This window comes from Rhinolophus sinicus, linkage group LG06 (genome assembly GCF_036562045.2).
Source record: "Rhinolophus sinicus isolate RSC01 linkage group LG06, ASM3656204v1, whole genome shotgun sequence".
Classification (NCBI taxonomy): Eukaryota; Metazoa; Chordata; class Mammalia; order Chiroptera; family Rhinolophidae; genus Rhinolophus; species Rhinolophus sinicus.
Window position 1 is genome coordinate 70,973,550 of NC_133756.1, and position 16,493 is coordinate 70,990,042.

The 16,493-nt window shown below is 40.7% G+C and overlaps 1 long non-coding RNA gene across 2 annotated transcripts; it reads left to right on the forward strand.

Annotated features, from left to right (window-relative positions):
* Positions 1 to 686: 686 nt before the first annotated feature.
* On the forward strand, positions 687 to 16,164 carry LOC141572406 (uncharacterized). Of its 2 annotated transcripts, none has more exons than XR_012497769.1 (4): positions 687 to 940; positions 11,652 to 11,712; positions 12,976 to 13,381; positions 15,431 to 16,164. It is a non-coding gene; the product is annotated as an uncharacterized LOC141572406 (long non-coding RNA). The 2 variants fall into 2 exon arrangements; XR_012497768.1 differs by lacking the exon at positions 687 to 940 and adding an exon at positions 1,236 to 1,298.
* Positions 16,165 to 16,493: the final 329 nt, after the last annotated feature.

The following is a 16,493-nucleotide window of genomic DNA, read 5'->3' on the forward strand; positions in this document are numbered from 1 at the left end:
GTGGAAAGAACCTCCATTTACTCATTCCCCACCTTTAATTACCAACATTACCAATTTTTTTCATTTGTTTCCCCCTCTACACCCCCACCCTGCCCCATTTATTTTGTCCAGAATATTTTAAAGTGAACCCCAAACATTACATTTTACCCATAAGCAGCTTAGAATGCATCTCCAACTGAAAGGAACTTTCCATTTTTTTATATAACCACCATGCCATTATCACACCTAAAAAAATTAACTTAAATATTTCCTTAATATCATCTAATATGTCAACTATAATTACATTTTGCTGATTGTCTCAAAGGTGTGATTTTGCAGTTTTGTTTGAATCAAGATGCAAATAAGATCCACACATTGCATTTGATTGCTTTGCTTCTTAATTCCCTTTGATTCTTTAATAGCCCTTCTGTGTTTATTTTTTATGCCATTGAGTTGCTGAGGAAATGAGGTCATTTATCCTTCAGAATGTCATACATTCTGGATCTGGCTCATTGCTTCCTTGTGCCATTTAACTTGTTCCTCTAGTTCTCGTGTTTCCAGTACACTAGTTGTCAGGTCTAGATGGATCAATTTTTGGACAGGAATATTTGCTAAGTGATGTTATGTGCTTCTTATCATACTGCATCACGAGGCTCATGATTCTGGCTGCTCCCCTTTGAGTACTGCCAAAACTGGTCATTAGATTCACACAATGTCAGCCTCATCTCTCCAGCACGAAGTTCTCTACAAACTCTTCACCTAATACTTTAGTATCTGTGATATATGGTTGCCAGAGATCACTACCAAAAATTGCTCCCACCTTTGGCCCCAGAATTGTGGGAACTGGTGACACGCATCTGGACTCAGAACTGCTGTGGAAGAGGGATGGCTACGTGCTTTCCATTTGTCCCTCTTTTGACCGGGATTGCCTACTGCATGCGGTCTCTCCATTGGATGTTGGGTGAGTAGCAGGGAGATAACTTGTCTTCTTTGCTCATAGGTCTCAGATAAATAGAAGCCACATACCTCAGGACCTGATTAAGAAAACAAGATCCAGACTTTAAGCTGATGCCAAATTGGAAATATTGAGGGGAAAGTGAGGTGTATTTTGCATGTAGAAAGGATGAATTGTTGTGGCCAGGGACACATAGTGGTACATTGTTCCCAAGGATGACCATGCCTCCCATTAGAGCTGGAGTCTATTTCTTCTCCCTTTGAATCTGGACTGACTTTGTGATTTGCTTCAACCAACAGACTGGCAGATGTGATGCTGTGTCTTTTGCCAGTTTAGTCCTTAAAAGACCTGCCAACTTTGACAGGTATGTCTCCACCTTTATGGAAGCAACCACCATGTGAGGAAGCTTGGGACATATATGAATGATGAGAGGCCACCTGGAGGAGAACAAAGGCTCCCTGGTGACAGCCAGCACCAAGGCCCCAGGTGTGAGTTGGGCCACCTCGGACATTCCAGCCCTGGCCGAGCTCCCATAGAATGTAGCCACCTGAGTGACCCCAGGAGACCCCCATGATGGTGGTTTGTCATGCAGCAAAAGGTAGCTGAGATAGAGATGATAGATGATAGATAGAAAGAAAGAAAGAAAGAAAGAAAGAAAGAAAGAAAGAAAGAAAGAAAGAAAGAAAGAAAGAAAGAAAGATAGATAGATAGATGATTGCTAGATAGATCCATTGATGACCATTGCCTGGACTCTCTGGGGGTTGCAAAATGTGATTTTTTAAAATTTCTTCTTCATTGATTAACTGGAAATCTGCGAAAAGAGAACTTTTTCCCAACAACTCTTTGTTTACCCTGAAAGTATAAATACAAGAAAGGGAGGACAAGTACTTGATGCTTCCTTTTAATTTTGACTTTTCAAAGCTCCCTAGTAATTCTAACTCATGACTAGGGTTGGGGGTTTTCCTGCTTTTATTGTTTTGGGGTGTTAGTATCGTTATGAACCCTTGGCTATTTATATATTTCATGTGTTTTAATCCATTGCAGCTGTTATCTTTCCTGATACTTAAATTGCTCCCTCTTTGGCCTATGGGAGCATCCTCAAGATGGATTTGTGTCCTTATGACATGAACCCCATTAGTCCTTGATAGCTTCCTTGCTTTCTGGCATAATAAGATGACCTAGGTTTACTGTATACATTTCCTGCTCCAGACCTAGAGTCAGCCATTTCTCCAAGGAGTCCTAGTTCTTTTAGTGGAAAGTGTAACCTATTTATTCTTAATTTTCATTCAATTCCAACAAACTTAGAAATTAAATTTCTTAGCCCCAGATGCTTAGAAATATTACATTAGAAATGGGCTGCTGTAGACATATACCCACGGCTTTGAGAGGGACAGCTAATCACCTATTAAAAGAACAGGAAAATGGGGTGGGGGGAGGAATTATGAAAGGCAGACATAAAAATTCAAAACTTTAAGTAATCTGGCCCAGCTCCAAACTTGCATTCTCCAAAAAGAGCTCTTTAATATTCCCATTTGATATTAATCTCTTCCCACCTTTCTTTACATCTTACTTGTTATATTTATCAAGATGTTGTTATTGTTTTGCTCGGTCTAGATCAGTGCCCTAGACGCCTACCAGAACCATCTAAAGAACTGTTTATATAAAAAATAAAATAAATGATGTCTGGGTCCTAGTCCCAGAATGGGGCCTAGGCATCTACATATTTTTTTAATTTGCCAGATGATTCTGATAGGTTGCCAGCACCAAGAATCACCGGTGTAGCCTGTGACCCTGGAAGGGTAGAAACTCACAAAGTAGGCCTTGTATCTCCTATAGCTGCAATACCATGAAAGAAACGCTTGCTGATTTGAAGTAGGATTGAAGTTACTAGGAACTCTGAGTTGAAAATGGTTAATCATTTTCAAGATCACAAATTGGAGAAAGTATTCCACCCCATCCCCTCAAAGGACCACAGGTAGACAATACGAATGAACGTGGAAGGTGTGGTATTATGGCTTGGAGATAAAGCCGCTGTGATCTGGCCAACAGCCACAGAAGGTGTTCTGATAACTGCCCCTTTTCACTCAGTGGATCTCCTGGTGGAAAAGGAATAAATGTATCTTATGTAACATACTTTTTTTTATTCCTTCAGCACTGAACAGTATGTTAGACCTATTACATAAACAATAAATAAGTGTTAAATCTTTTAGAAAGGAACTATGCATGTGAGGACTGCCTGCCCTCTTGTATGAGGAGTGATCTAACCACAGTTAGGGCCACATATTTGTACTATCCTCATTAACATGATATAGCCAAAAAGACATTGAAAACATGGTCCTTTCTATGTTAGGAGAAACAAAAAAACCACAATTTTCTCTAAAAATAACCTAAACTAGAATTTTCTTCCACCATGACAGCACTATGTCTATGAACTCACAGTTCCAAGACCTGTGTCAACAACTTTCTAAAACAATGCTTCACTTTGATAATCACATGTAAGAAGCATTTGATTCCTTAGGTTTTCATTAATTTGGAAATTTATTTTATCCTAACAAAGCCCAAATCTTTTTTTCCTCCATGTAACACAGCCTATCTGGTCAACAGCAGCCGCATATTAGGGTGCCTACAGAGAATCAAATAGTAAATTATGGATAATAGTGCCCCACCCCCTGAAATTGGCCCAGGCAAAGAGGGTGCACAGACCCCAGCACAAACTACATCAGACCTAGTCCTGGGAAAAGACCAATTTTCAACCCAGGTATCTATTTCCAAATGCTAGAAGCAGAGTAGCTTAGGATAAACTCTAGAGCCAAAGCCAAACCTTGAAGTAAGATTTAGGCACCTCTTGTCCCTTAGGTGAAGTTTATGAAGCTATTCTGGGTCTGGATCAAGAGTTTGACCAATAAGAATCCAAATCACATTATGTAGAATGAGCTACTTCTAGTGGAGAATGAGGGTATTATTTACCTGTTGTTTGTTTACCTGCTGAAGAATCTTCAGGATTCTTCATGAAGGTCAGCATAGATTTGCCATGTAACTCCTAGATATTCTCCTGAAAGTAAGTCCTTATTCCTTTAGTGCTCCTCAACCAAGTGAAGTTTTTGAGAGTTTTGATTGTCACATTAACTGGAAGGGTAGGACCCCCTCGCCCCACCCCCAGATTATCTCCTTGCATTCTGATATGACACCTCCTGACTTGGTTTCCAGCCTATACTAGCACAGATTAGATTTGGAATTCAAATATAGCAAGGATTGGACTCGCCTCATCAACAGCGAGCATCAGCTGTCCTGGCTTTTCTCAGCTCCTTCAGAAGAGGGCATTCAGAGTCCATGCTCATTGACTTCTGAATCCATCGTATTTTGGGTCATCATTGCTTAAAGGTTTTTGATTTTTAGAAATGTCTCATATCCCACTGGTAAATTACAGTCTACCCCTTTTGGCTGTGTACCTGCGTACATACGTACACACACACACACACACACACACACATCCTTATTCCCACACCCTTCAAGTTGCTTCACCTACTTAAAATATCTTCTCCAAAGGTATTTTGCCCTTTTCCAAAATAAAATAATCCAAATCTAACCCACCACCAAGCCTAGGATCTCTGGATGATAGGCAATCTGGTCAGTCAAGGAAAAATGTCATGCCTCATAATATGATAATATATAACTAAATGATAATTTTAATAACCCCTGATACTCAGTATACAATGGTGGGAAGAGAACAAGATATGTACCATAAACCCACCATTTGGGGAAGGCAAGAATTGGAAATAACAGAGTGCTCACCAATCCAAAGCACATATCATGTCCTGCTGGACAAAAACAACAAAGCTTACTTCCTGGCATTGGACTTGGATCCTTGCTTAGCTAATGTGGATGGCTGTGGGAGGCGCTTCCTTGTCCATTTCCTTCCATGGCTCAAGGTTTCTCCCTCTTGGAAGATCTTCTTGTCCATTATCCTTCGTAGTCACATTTGAGATGGTCTTATGAGGTAATGCCTTACTTACAAGCTACACTCTACCAACTCACTTCTTTGTGACATGAATTTAGGACTGTGGGTTGTCTTCAAAATTAAGTAATGACAAATTGAATTTGGCCTAAACTTGCATTTTTCTTGTAAGCCCTCACGGAAGGCCACAAAAAGCACACCCCAACACCTGGAATTCTTCCTACCAAGTCACCTAGTGTTACCCTTGGTAGTCTACTGTGTGAGTTCCAACACATACCAGGTGAAAATTAGACCAACATTTTCACTACCATTTAATAAGTATTGCCAACTTTACAACCAGGGACAGAGGATTTCTTGTGGCTTCCACTCAACATTGATTCAGCCAATTTCCTATTCCAGGATCTGCTGCTTGCTAATTTTTACTCCTGGTGCTAATTTAGCTATCACTCATTTAGTCAACAAATATTTCTTGAGTACCTATTATGTGCCAACCATTTTTCTCAGTTCTATGAACACAGTGGTAAATTAGGCCAGCAAGATCCCTGCTTACATGGAGCATACAGTTAGAATTCATTCAGTTTCAAAAGATCAAAAATCCAACCCAAAGAAGCTTAAGCCAAAAAAAAAAGTAATTTATTAGCTAAGATAACTGAAAAGTTCAGGGGTATTATTGGCTTCAAGCATAACTTTGTTAAATGCCATACAATGTCACCAGGACCCAGTTTTTCTTCATCACATGGGCTACTAGCCAAAGCCTATCCTGTGTTTTGGCCTTATTTTCAGACAGTCTCTCCCTTCCTGATCACAAGATGTCTACAGAAGATCTAGACTGTATATCTTTCAGGCTTTAAGCCCAATAGGATTTCATTTTCTTCTCCTTCATTGAGTCATACTGGGTTCCTGGCCAGGGAACAGAGACACCCTCATTGGCCATAGCTGAGTCATATGTTCTGCACCTTGAAGAAGCCAAAACCACCGGAAATAGGTGGAATGAAAATGGATTACGGGGTGGTTCCCACAGAGCTATTGGGGTGTGGTTATCAGAGTAGAGTGAATGGATACTGGGCAGGAAAACACATCTACCAGTCCAGAGGAGTATGAATATCCTGACTCACATACACACCCAACCCAAGATCTCCACCTCCTGACTTTAAGGGTTGACCAGGAGTTGGTGGTGCTACATGCAGCTGAGAAGTGTCTGAATCAGTGATTCCTAAGAGGCCAGTGAGTATATGAAGGTGAAGTCCCAAGTCAGGAAGTTGTTGAAAGAAGGTATTAGTGTCGCATATGCCAAAGGGCATTCTGACTGTCCTAAGCTTGTCTGGAAAGTCCTTTTCCATTCATCACCCTTTAAGATCTGGGTGAGGTTAGATTCCCTAAAATTCAGTTTCACAAAGGCTTTGGATCCTCAAAGTTGCTGTAGAAGATTGGAGGTTGGAGGAGAGGGGGGCAGTAAGGCTATACTGTGATTCCGTATTACTGGGCCTCTCAAACTCATTGCCAAGAATTACTCAAAGCTAGAAAATAACAGGATAACAGGATGAATATGACACATCTTTTCAGAAAATATATTTTTCTCAATAGAAAGTGCTTTAACACATTGCTTATATAATAAACAGAAATGTAATGAGTAGAATACAAAATTTACATTAATTTTAAGGTAAACCATAAACTTCAAAGAAATTTTCACGCTTGCTGTAGATATCCAAAATAAAATAACTGGCATAATGGAGTGAGAAAAAAAAACAACCTCTCTTCCCCAGACAGAGATTAGGAAGCATGATCCTTATCAAAGAAGCTAATCAAGCCCCTCTGAGCAGGAAACTCCAAGTGTTGGCAAGTTGTTTGTAGTAGCCAAGGGAGCAGACACTCGGTACAGCTGAGTAATGGGCCCGTTTATTATCCCCAACAGACCCATAGGGAAACAATTTGAAATCCAAGGTGAACAGAACTTCATTGTGAGTATGTAGGCCTTGCAGTTATGGAATTATGAGGACAGTATTAATCTCTTTTTGCTAGACAATCAGGAAAATAATTATGCATCTCTAAAACTCACACTGGTGGCAGGGCATAAAGAACAACCATGGTAAGTCTGTCAGGATGGTCTCATGGAAGAGTCTCACCCAAGATATTTTGATACAGTGGTACCAAAGTCCATTGCCTGAACAATTCAGGGGGACCTAAAGTGACAAAAGCCACCACATCTGTCCCCCTTGGGCTGATCTTTCTAGACTGACTTGCTAAGACTTTGGGAAAGCACTGCTAGGAGGAGAATGATGTCTCCTGGGCATAACAATCCCTGCGATAGGGTTTCCCAAATGGCAGGTGCAGAGTCAAGGTGGAGCTTAGAGGAAGTAGGGACATGGCACAGAGAGATGAAGGCCTGAGGGCAGGAACTGGGTTTATCAGAACACTGTTCCCTGTGAGACATGAATTACCACCTTGCATGCTGCTCCTTAGACCATTGCCAATGTCAGCATATGGTTTGCAATTCTTTTCACCATATGTTGTCATTCCCTTAGGTTTTTCCCCAGTCCTTCAGCAAAATCTGATTCACCCATATAACTACGTTTAGTAAGCTATAAAGAGAAGCACCACAGAGCTACAAAGAGGGGTGTGAGGCCCGTTTCATGGTAGTAAAAACAGATTGAGAAATTAGGTGGCTGCCCAGCTCACAATTCCCGTACTGATGTCTTTGCCCCCCTTTCTTCTTTGGGGAAATTGCTTTACTCTAACATGTGGTCCACATGTGAGCTGCTCAGTGCCACCTCCATGCCACATGAGTCCAAGGGAAGCTCTTGGTCCCCCAGCTAGGCTCTTCCAGCTGGCCCAGGATGCATGCCAGGCCAATCAGAACTCTCACCCAGTTTTGTTCAGCTGAAGCTGGAAGAAACCCTTTCCTGTCAGAGTGAAATGTCAGGAAGGTATATGCCCAGTGTTACCAGCAGCAATAATTCTAGCCCTATGGAGAAAAAGAGTTTTAAAGAATGATGGCATGCAAAACAAAGAAAAAGAAAAAAAGAAGTGAAAGAGAGCGCTAGTTCTGGTCATCCCTGTTCTTCCTACTGTTTGATATATGAGTCAACACATTCCTCTGTTTCTAAGCTGGTTGGTGTTGGATGATTATCACTTGAGAATAAAGCTCCTGCTCAATCAATCTCCTTATACCAAATGTGTACGCCCATGCATACACAGAACACACACCAACACTCAGGCACAATTAAGTCAACGGATTCCAGACTGAGACCAAAAGTGAAGTAAATGAAGTCTAAATTCAAAAAGGCAGGAACAGGGGTGGCCGGGTGGCTCAATTGGTTAGAGTTCAGTGCTCATAACACCAATGTCGCTGGTTAGATTGCCACATGGCCAGTGAGCTGCGCCCTCCACAACTAGATTGAAAAACAACGACTTGACTTGCAGCTGATGGGTCATGGGAAAACACAATGTTCCCCAATATCCCCCAATAAAAGTTAAAAAAAAATGGCAGGAACAAAGGTCTGAGAAGTCATATGAACACCTTTGGAGCAAATGGGAGACATCCATCTGTCTTTCCCAAATATTTTGGAGGGAGGGGATGTTTTAAAGGTGGGAAAATTGATAGTTTAGATTTGCAAGTTTCAGAGCCAGAGCTAGAACCCAAGGTTTGAGACATCTAGAATAGAACTCATTCTACTACACCAAGTGGACCCTACAAGTTAAAAGGAATTTTTAATCCTAATGAAAATGTGCTTATATAATAATTTCTCAAAAAATGGTCACAATCATTAAAATATACCTCAAATTAACTTTTACAATTAAGGCGTCAGAGTAGATTTGGTATTTTAGAACATGCAATTATTATCTAAATAAACTTTGGCATTTCTGAGAAGTTGCTGGAAAGAATCACTTTTCAGATATTAAAACCAAGATACTGAGAAGTAATTCTCTTCCTGAACATGTCGCAGAAAATCAGAGCTCAGAATCTATTTCAAAAAGAAGGTAACTAAGGGAGGCTGATATGGACTGAATTGTGTCTCCCCAAAATTCATATGTTGAAGCCCTAACCTGCAATGTTAAGGAGAAGGTAATCGGAGATAGGGCCTTTGGGAGGTAATTAGGGTTAAACGAGGTCATGAGGGTGGGACGCTCATGACGAACAGCTCTCTCCTTCTCTCTCTCTCTCTCTCTCTCTCCCTCCCTCCCTCCCTCCCTCCCTCCCTCCCTCCCTCCCTCCATCTCTCTCTCTCTCTCTCTCCCACATGGGGACATACCAAGAAGGCAGCCTTCTGTAAATCAGGAAGAGATTTCTCATCAGGAACCAAATTAGCTGGCACGTTGGACTTCCAGCCTCCAGAATTATGGAAATAAGTTTCTGTTGTTTAAACTATTCAGTCTATAGTACTTTGTTACGGCAGCCTGAGCAGAGTAACACCGAGGCCAAGGTCACAGGTACTGCAAGCTCGTGTCCCCAGTTTTCCAGTTTCCAGGCCAGATTTCCAGCCTTCTATCACACTGTCAGGTAGGACACCAGAGTATGTGCCCCCCTTCTTCATCTGAAAAAGGAAAGAGATAGGACTGGATTGCCCCTGAGGGTCGGAAGGTGGTAACCTATTAAGATTTTTATAGAACTCTGAGACTCATTTTAGCCATCCTCAGTGGCTTCTTCTTAATAATTCTTAACCTAGAGAATAGTTTGAACAGCTATATATTTTCAAATATGAAACATAACTATAGATAAAATCCTTTTCAAGGGAAGGGGGAAACCTTTAAAACTGGAGCCATAACCTCCTGGTTCAGAAAGCTCCTGGTCACTGGCTTACTCAGAAACTGTCAAAATAGTACCTTCTATTCCCAAAACATGTTTTTGTTCTATTGCGGAGAAGTGGAAGGTTGATTTCTTTTAAAGCATGAAACAGTAAAAAATGAATAAATCACTTTAATTGAAAATATTTTTTTAAGACCAGAAATAATTAACATGGTTTGGATAGTCTACTCTTGCAAGCTTATATTTTTTAGTCACTTTCCTGACCTTGTGTACTCATTTTGAAGTGCAAAAATTATTTCTGAAAATTGGTTGAAAATACAAGCAATAAAGGGGTAACCAACAGGAAAGCAATTAATTAAGAGCTCCCACTTCGTTGCATGTTTCCTACAGTAAAGCACTTTTAGAAAATTGCTCACATTATAGACTCAGAGGCACTAATTAATGAAATTTTGATTTTAAAAAATGATAATCACATACAGTTTCCCTAAGAATCTAGCATCAGTATAGTGCCCCACCCCCAGCCATAAGAGCTAGATTTCTAAGAGCTTCAGGGTGAAGTTTAATTTGGAGAAATGCTGAGGCAAAAATAAGGAGGGAAGGGAGAAATTGTAAGTAAACATACAAATTCCATGTCTCTTTGGTAACATTTTATATACATAAAAATGTAAGCATAAAGACAAACTATGAAATAAATTAACAATAATATTTTTTTAAGATTTTTTTTTTAATTGGGGAAGGGGAACAGGACTTTATTGGGGAACAGTGTGTACTTCCAGACCTTTTTTTTCCAAGTCAAGTTGTTGTTCTTTCAATCTTAGTTGTGGAGGGTGCCATTCAGCTTCAAGTTGTTGTCCTTTCAGTCTTAGTTGTGGAGGGCGCAGCTCAGCTCCAGGTCCAGTTGCCGTTGCTAGTTGCAGGGGGCACAGCCCACCATCCCTTGCGGGAGTCAAACCGGCAACCTAGTGGTTGAGAGGATGCGCTCCAACCAACTGAGCCATTCGGGAGCTCAGTGGCAGCTGAGCTCAAAGTGCCGTGTTCAATGTTACTTGCAGGGGGTGCTGCCCAGCATCCCTTGTGGGACTCAAGGAATTGAACTGGCAACCTTGTGGTTGAGATCCCACTGGCCCATGTGGGAATCCAACCGGCAGCCTTCGGAGTTAGGAGCATGGAGCTCTAACCGCCTGAGCCACCGGGCCGGCCCCACCAATAATATTTTTATAGTAGCAAAAAGTACATACATGAGATCTACTCTCTTAACAATTTTTAAGTGTACAGTACAGTATTGTTAACTATAGACATAATGGTGTACAGCGTATTTCTAGAAGTCTTTCATTTTGCAAACCTGAAACTCTACCCAATGAACAGCAACTCCCCATTCCCCCTCCCCTCGCCCCTAGAGACCACCATTCTACTTTCTGCCTCTATGGATTTGACTGCTCTAGGTACCTCATGTAAGTGAGATCATATGATATTTGTCCTTTTGTGACTGGCTTACAAGTATTTCACTTAGCATCACATCCTTAAGGTTCATACACGTTGTAGCACATGCATTTGTCAGAATTTCCTTCCTTTTTAAGGATGAATAATATTCCATTGTATGTGTACATCACATTTTGTTTACCCATTCATGCCTCGATGGACATTGAGGTTGGCCACAACCTTGGCTATTGTGAAAAATTCTGCAATGAACATCGGAGTGCAAGTAATCTCCTCCAGATCCTGATTTTAATTCTTTTGGATAAATACCTAGAAATGGGATAGCGTCATACGATCAGTCATTCTATTTTTAATTTGCCAATGATATTTTATGCATATTAAATCTGCAGTAATGGTTTTCTATTATTAAGTTTTATTTATCATGCCCTAATAGTCAGAAAACCTTCCCAATCTTCCTTCTTCTGATTTTACTGAAATGCTTGCTTTTCTTTTTTATAGATAATGAGCATAACATTTTTTTTTTTTTTTTTTTTGTAACTAGTGTTATGACATGGAATTTTTCATTCTTGCTGTGATTGTAGAGACATGGAGCAACTTGGATGTTTGGGGAGCTTTGTGGAGCCCTGCTCTTCCGCCACGTGGGTGAGTAGGTGTTTCTCCCTACCCTTTCCCCCCGCCCAGGGTACACAGCCTGACTTATCCAGCATCACTTCAAGGCAAAGTAGGTGCTCTCAGCAACTCTGATTAATGTCTCAGCTTCTTCCCTTCCACAGATAGGAGAATACGGTCCAAGTCCCAGATTAGCTTTTCCTCATCTTCCTTCCTTTAGCCGAAATTTTAGTGGAAAAACCACTCTTCTTGATCTCTCTTTTCTATTCCCAACCTCCCAATTTTATCCTCTTCTAACTCACAAACATGAGAAACAAAGTTCTTGCCATTGAAAAAATGGTACGCAGAATAAACTCCTGCATAACACAGCTGTGGTGGGGAAGGAATCACCACTTTCCTCTGAAACCATGTTTTAAAGAAGTTCATTTGAAATTTGAAAGCAACAGCTATGGGTGTCTCTAAGCAACTCTGTAGGCTACTCATTACGTGTTAATTCTGTTTTAAAATCTCAAGAACCCATCAAAAACAGAAGTATAGAAATTGTGGCAGATTATATTTTCCAAAGATGGCCACAATACCTCACAACCCACACCATTTACTTGCAATTGACTAACAACCCTCCCACATTGATGGGAAGTCTGTTTCCAACCCTTAAATTTGGATAGGCTCATAACTGGTAAAAGGGATTCTGTGTGACTTCAGAGACCAGATGGAAAAAGGTGACAAAGCTTCCCCCTGGTTCTTTTGGGACATTTGGTTCTAGAGGTCTGAACTGAGTTACCTTGAAGGAAGCGCTAAGTGGCCTATGGAGAGAGGCCACATGACAAGTCTCTGAGACTACATGAAGCAAGAAATGTATGGCCAGCCCCAACTGTCCCAGCTCCAGCCACTGTCTGACAACAACCACATGAAAGACTGGAGCCAGAACCACCCAGCCAAGCCCTTCCTGAAATCCTGATCCCTACAAACTACAAAATGAGAGCCACTACGTTTGGGGGTGATTTCTTACACAGCATTGATAACTGATACAGAATTATTTATCTTTTCTCTTTCTCCTTTTAAAATAGTCTCTCACATAGTCTTTCTTAAAATTGAGTATTGAATAGACTTGGTGTTCACTCAAATAATTTTCATTATAAAGATATTTAGATTTGTATTATATGGGTTAAGACAACTGTCTCTGGAGTCAGTTTGCTGGGTCAGAATCTTAGCTACCACTTGTTAACTACATCACCTTGAGCAACTTACTAAATAGGGTGAAAATTGTGATTACTTCTACCCTCCACTCCATTTCAGCAGATCCACTGCATGGCAGCCACGTCCTTTGAGTGGGAATAAGTCTCCCTCAACTCCATGGGCAGACTTTGGTGGGTCTATGGAGCCAATCACGGTAATCCCAAGCCCACTGACATGGTGATTACCTCAAGCCTAACTCACCAGTGTGAAACATACTCCTGGCCACTGAGACTGGTTTGACGCAACCCAATCAAAGCAAAACCAGTAGCAGCGTGGGAGTGACTCTTTCTCCTTAGATGTAAATGAAGAAACGTGGTTCGAGCAGATAAAACCAGCCATCTTGTGATCCTGACTGAAGCCAACCAGAAAATACAGCTGACATGCAGCAGGGGATGAGCCAAAGTACCTACAAAGCACCGGCCAGACTATACCTGAAGCTCACGCTACCTCTGGACTTTTCAATGTTGTAAGCTGACAAATCTCTGTTACCATCTAAGAAATTCTGAGTTGAGTTTTCTGGGACTGAAGCTTTACCTCTCTGTACTCACTCCTCATATACAATACGGTGATAATACGTCTACCTTCTTCATTGAGTTGCTGTGGAGAGCAAAGGCAATAATACATGTGTAGTTTTTAGATCAGCGCCTACACAAAGAAATGAACTTAATAAGGAAATATACATGCAAAAATAAAGCTAGGACTGAAGTGCTGGGTATAGTTCTTATGCAACTATAAATTAAAAATGAGTTTATAAATTAAATTCAAACAAACAGAGGCACTGAAAGTATGTGGCAGTACTTGGTTATAGTACAGCCATTCAGATGAGTCAGAATATGCTAATGTTAATTTTCTTATAATGTCATAAGAATTAAAACCCAAAATATAAAATCCTCATAGAGAACTCATGAGTCTACTGAAAGGCACACACTTCCCTAACAGAAACCAAAAATGTCAATTCAGTACACATCCAGGACATTCCTACTGAATGAAAGAGCATAACAAATGTGATTTGAGATCTTTTCTAGGGAAATTACACTGGTTGAGCTTTTTGCTTTCTATCCAGAAATCTTTCAAGTCAAAATGTCACCATTCAGCACAGAAAAAGTCTCAAAACATGCACTTAAAAAAAAGTGAGAGGAAATCCAGTTTCACACTATGTTTCCTATCAGTGGAATAAAAGTTGTTAAAGTCTGTAAATAGAGTTCATTATATTAACCAATTTAACGCCATTTTCTGTAGTAAGAGATATTGCCTCAGAAATAATGCCAGCCCTTCAGATTTTTTCATGCGGTTTCATAATAAGCCATTATATTCAGAGGACCACCTGACAAACACAATTCAGCAAAAAGCAGCTTAAACTCCATGACACATCCGTAGTTCTAGAGCCAAGAGTTATTCATGCTGAGTAAATAATGCTGACTTTGTTTATTTTATTGTCTGTTTGATATATACTGAGTCTTGAGCAGCTAGTAAATTTTATAACTTAAAATATATTTTTTTATTCTTATCTACAAAGCAGCATTCCACTGTGTTCTTTTCTTCCCCCAACTATCGCTGTATTTGTGAGAATTCTCATGGTGAAAATTCCCTTTTTAAAGACGATTGTGATGTAGATTAGGGTTATATTTGGTGGGAGACCAACCTCACCCATCACTCTTTTGTCAGCACAGTAATGGGGAAGGAGTCATTTAATCCAGGAGCATTTGAAAGATCAGAGATGCTGACCTCGGGTACAAGTGAGATACTGTTTTGACAGCAAGTTCTGGTTTGAATCCAAGCTGCGTGATCACAAGATTCAGATGTGTAGTTTGATGGACTGAGAGAGTCTGTCCATTGAAAGTCTATTTGCAGGGGGTCTAAGACAGACGTGATAACACGTAACCTGGGTACTAGTTGAATTTGGGCCTCTGGAGAGGGGGGAAATGTTTAGAGGAAACCCTCTTTCTGGTTTATTTTCTGACAATGCAATCCCTCTAAACAGACTCCACCAAAGTGCACCATGACAATTTCTGAATTCTCTGCCTGTTTTCTGAGAGGCAGTTATGCCTATTCCAGTTATTTGTTGCTGCATAAATCAACTATCCAAAATCTAATAATTTAAAACTACAATTTTGCGGGTCAGGAATTTGGGCAGATTCAGTTGGGCGATTCTTCTGCCCCTTGTGATGCTGACTGGGGTCACTGAATGTTGTTTAGCTGGTGGCTGGTCTCAGTCTGGAGGGTCTGAGAAGGCTTCACTCACATGTCTGGTGTTTCAATAGAAACGTTTAAAAGACTGGGCTCAGCTGGACCCCTCTCCCTCTCCATGGAGTCCAGGGCCCTTCCATGTGGTCTTTCCAGCAGAGCAGTTGGTCTTCCTATCTGGCAACTCTAAAAGACCAGACTGGAAGCTGCAATCCTCTCAAAGCCTAGGCCTGGAACTGCCATAGCACCCCTTTACCATACTTGGTAGTTGGAACAGTCATAGGCCAGACCAGATTCAAAGAGATGAGAAGTCGTTTCTATCTCTCCATAGGAGAAGTGCCAAAGAAATGGCAGCCATCACAATGCCCTCCGTCTGAACAAGCACAGACCTGGAATCTGGATAAAGATTGAGGCAGAAGTGAATCCTAGATCAAGGTTACCATTACTTGAATGAAAATTGGACTGACATCTTGCTCCTGAGAAGCTGGGGTGGTTGGCCTTCACCAGATCCCAGGTTTTAGAAGTCACATTCTCCTTCTGTGGACCTCAGTGGAACACACTAAATGGTCAGCCACGTTCTTATCCCTGTGCTGTTTCTGTCATTCTGCACTGCTCATCTGAATTTTCTCTGACTTAAATATATCATGGGTCTCTCCTGGAATCTTTCACTCCCCGATAGGCTTCTCTGGTTGAACAGGTCTCTAGTGTCTTTGACAAAGCTTCCCAAACATTAAAATAAGATGTAATGAGGTCTCATCAGAAAGGCAGACTTTTTGACCACCAAAACAAAAAAAGAAGAAAAGAAGAAGGAACTGTATGTTTGAGGAACACATAAATACTTGGTCAGCTTCTGCAGAGCACTTCAAAGAAAGAATGTTATGTCTAAATCAGAATCTGAACATAAAAGTTCAAAAGATAACATGATAATGCCTGCTTGGCAACCCCATCTTCCTGATGGAAATTCAAACATGCAAAGGCAGAGCCTTCTTTTCAAAATGTATGGTAAACACTGGGTTCTACCAACATGCTAATTTGGAGATTATTTTATTACTGTGTACTTTTCAAGGCTAAATTGGAAACATCTGTCTTCCTGAGAATTAGGAACTGGAAAAGGATTATAACTGAGGATGAGATGGCAAAGTCTATTTCAGTTGCCTCGTGCTGAAGATGGGTGTACCTCTAGGATGTAGGAAGTTTTTTTTTGTGTGTGCACACAATTATTTAATAGACTTTAATTAAGAACATACTACAAGTATACAATGCACAGACTCCTGTTTATGAAACAAGTTAATTCTTTAGATTGCTGGGGTTTTGGTTTTTTTTTTCATTTTTCCAAAAAGCGCCTGGAACCAGATAGCCCAGGCCCTACAGACTTATGCATTCAAATTAATCAT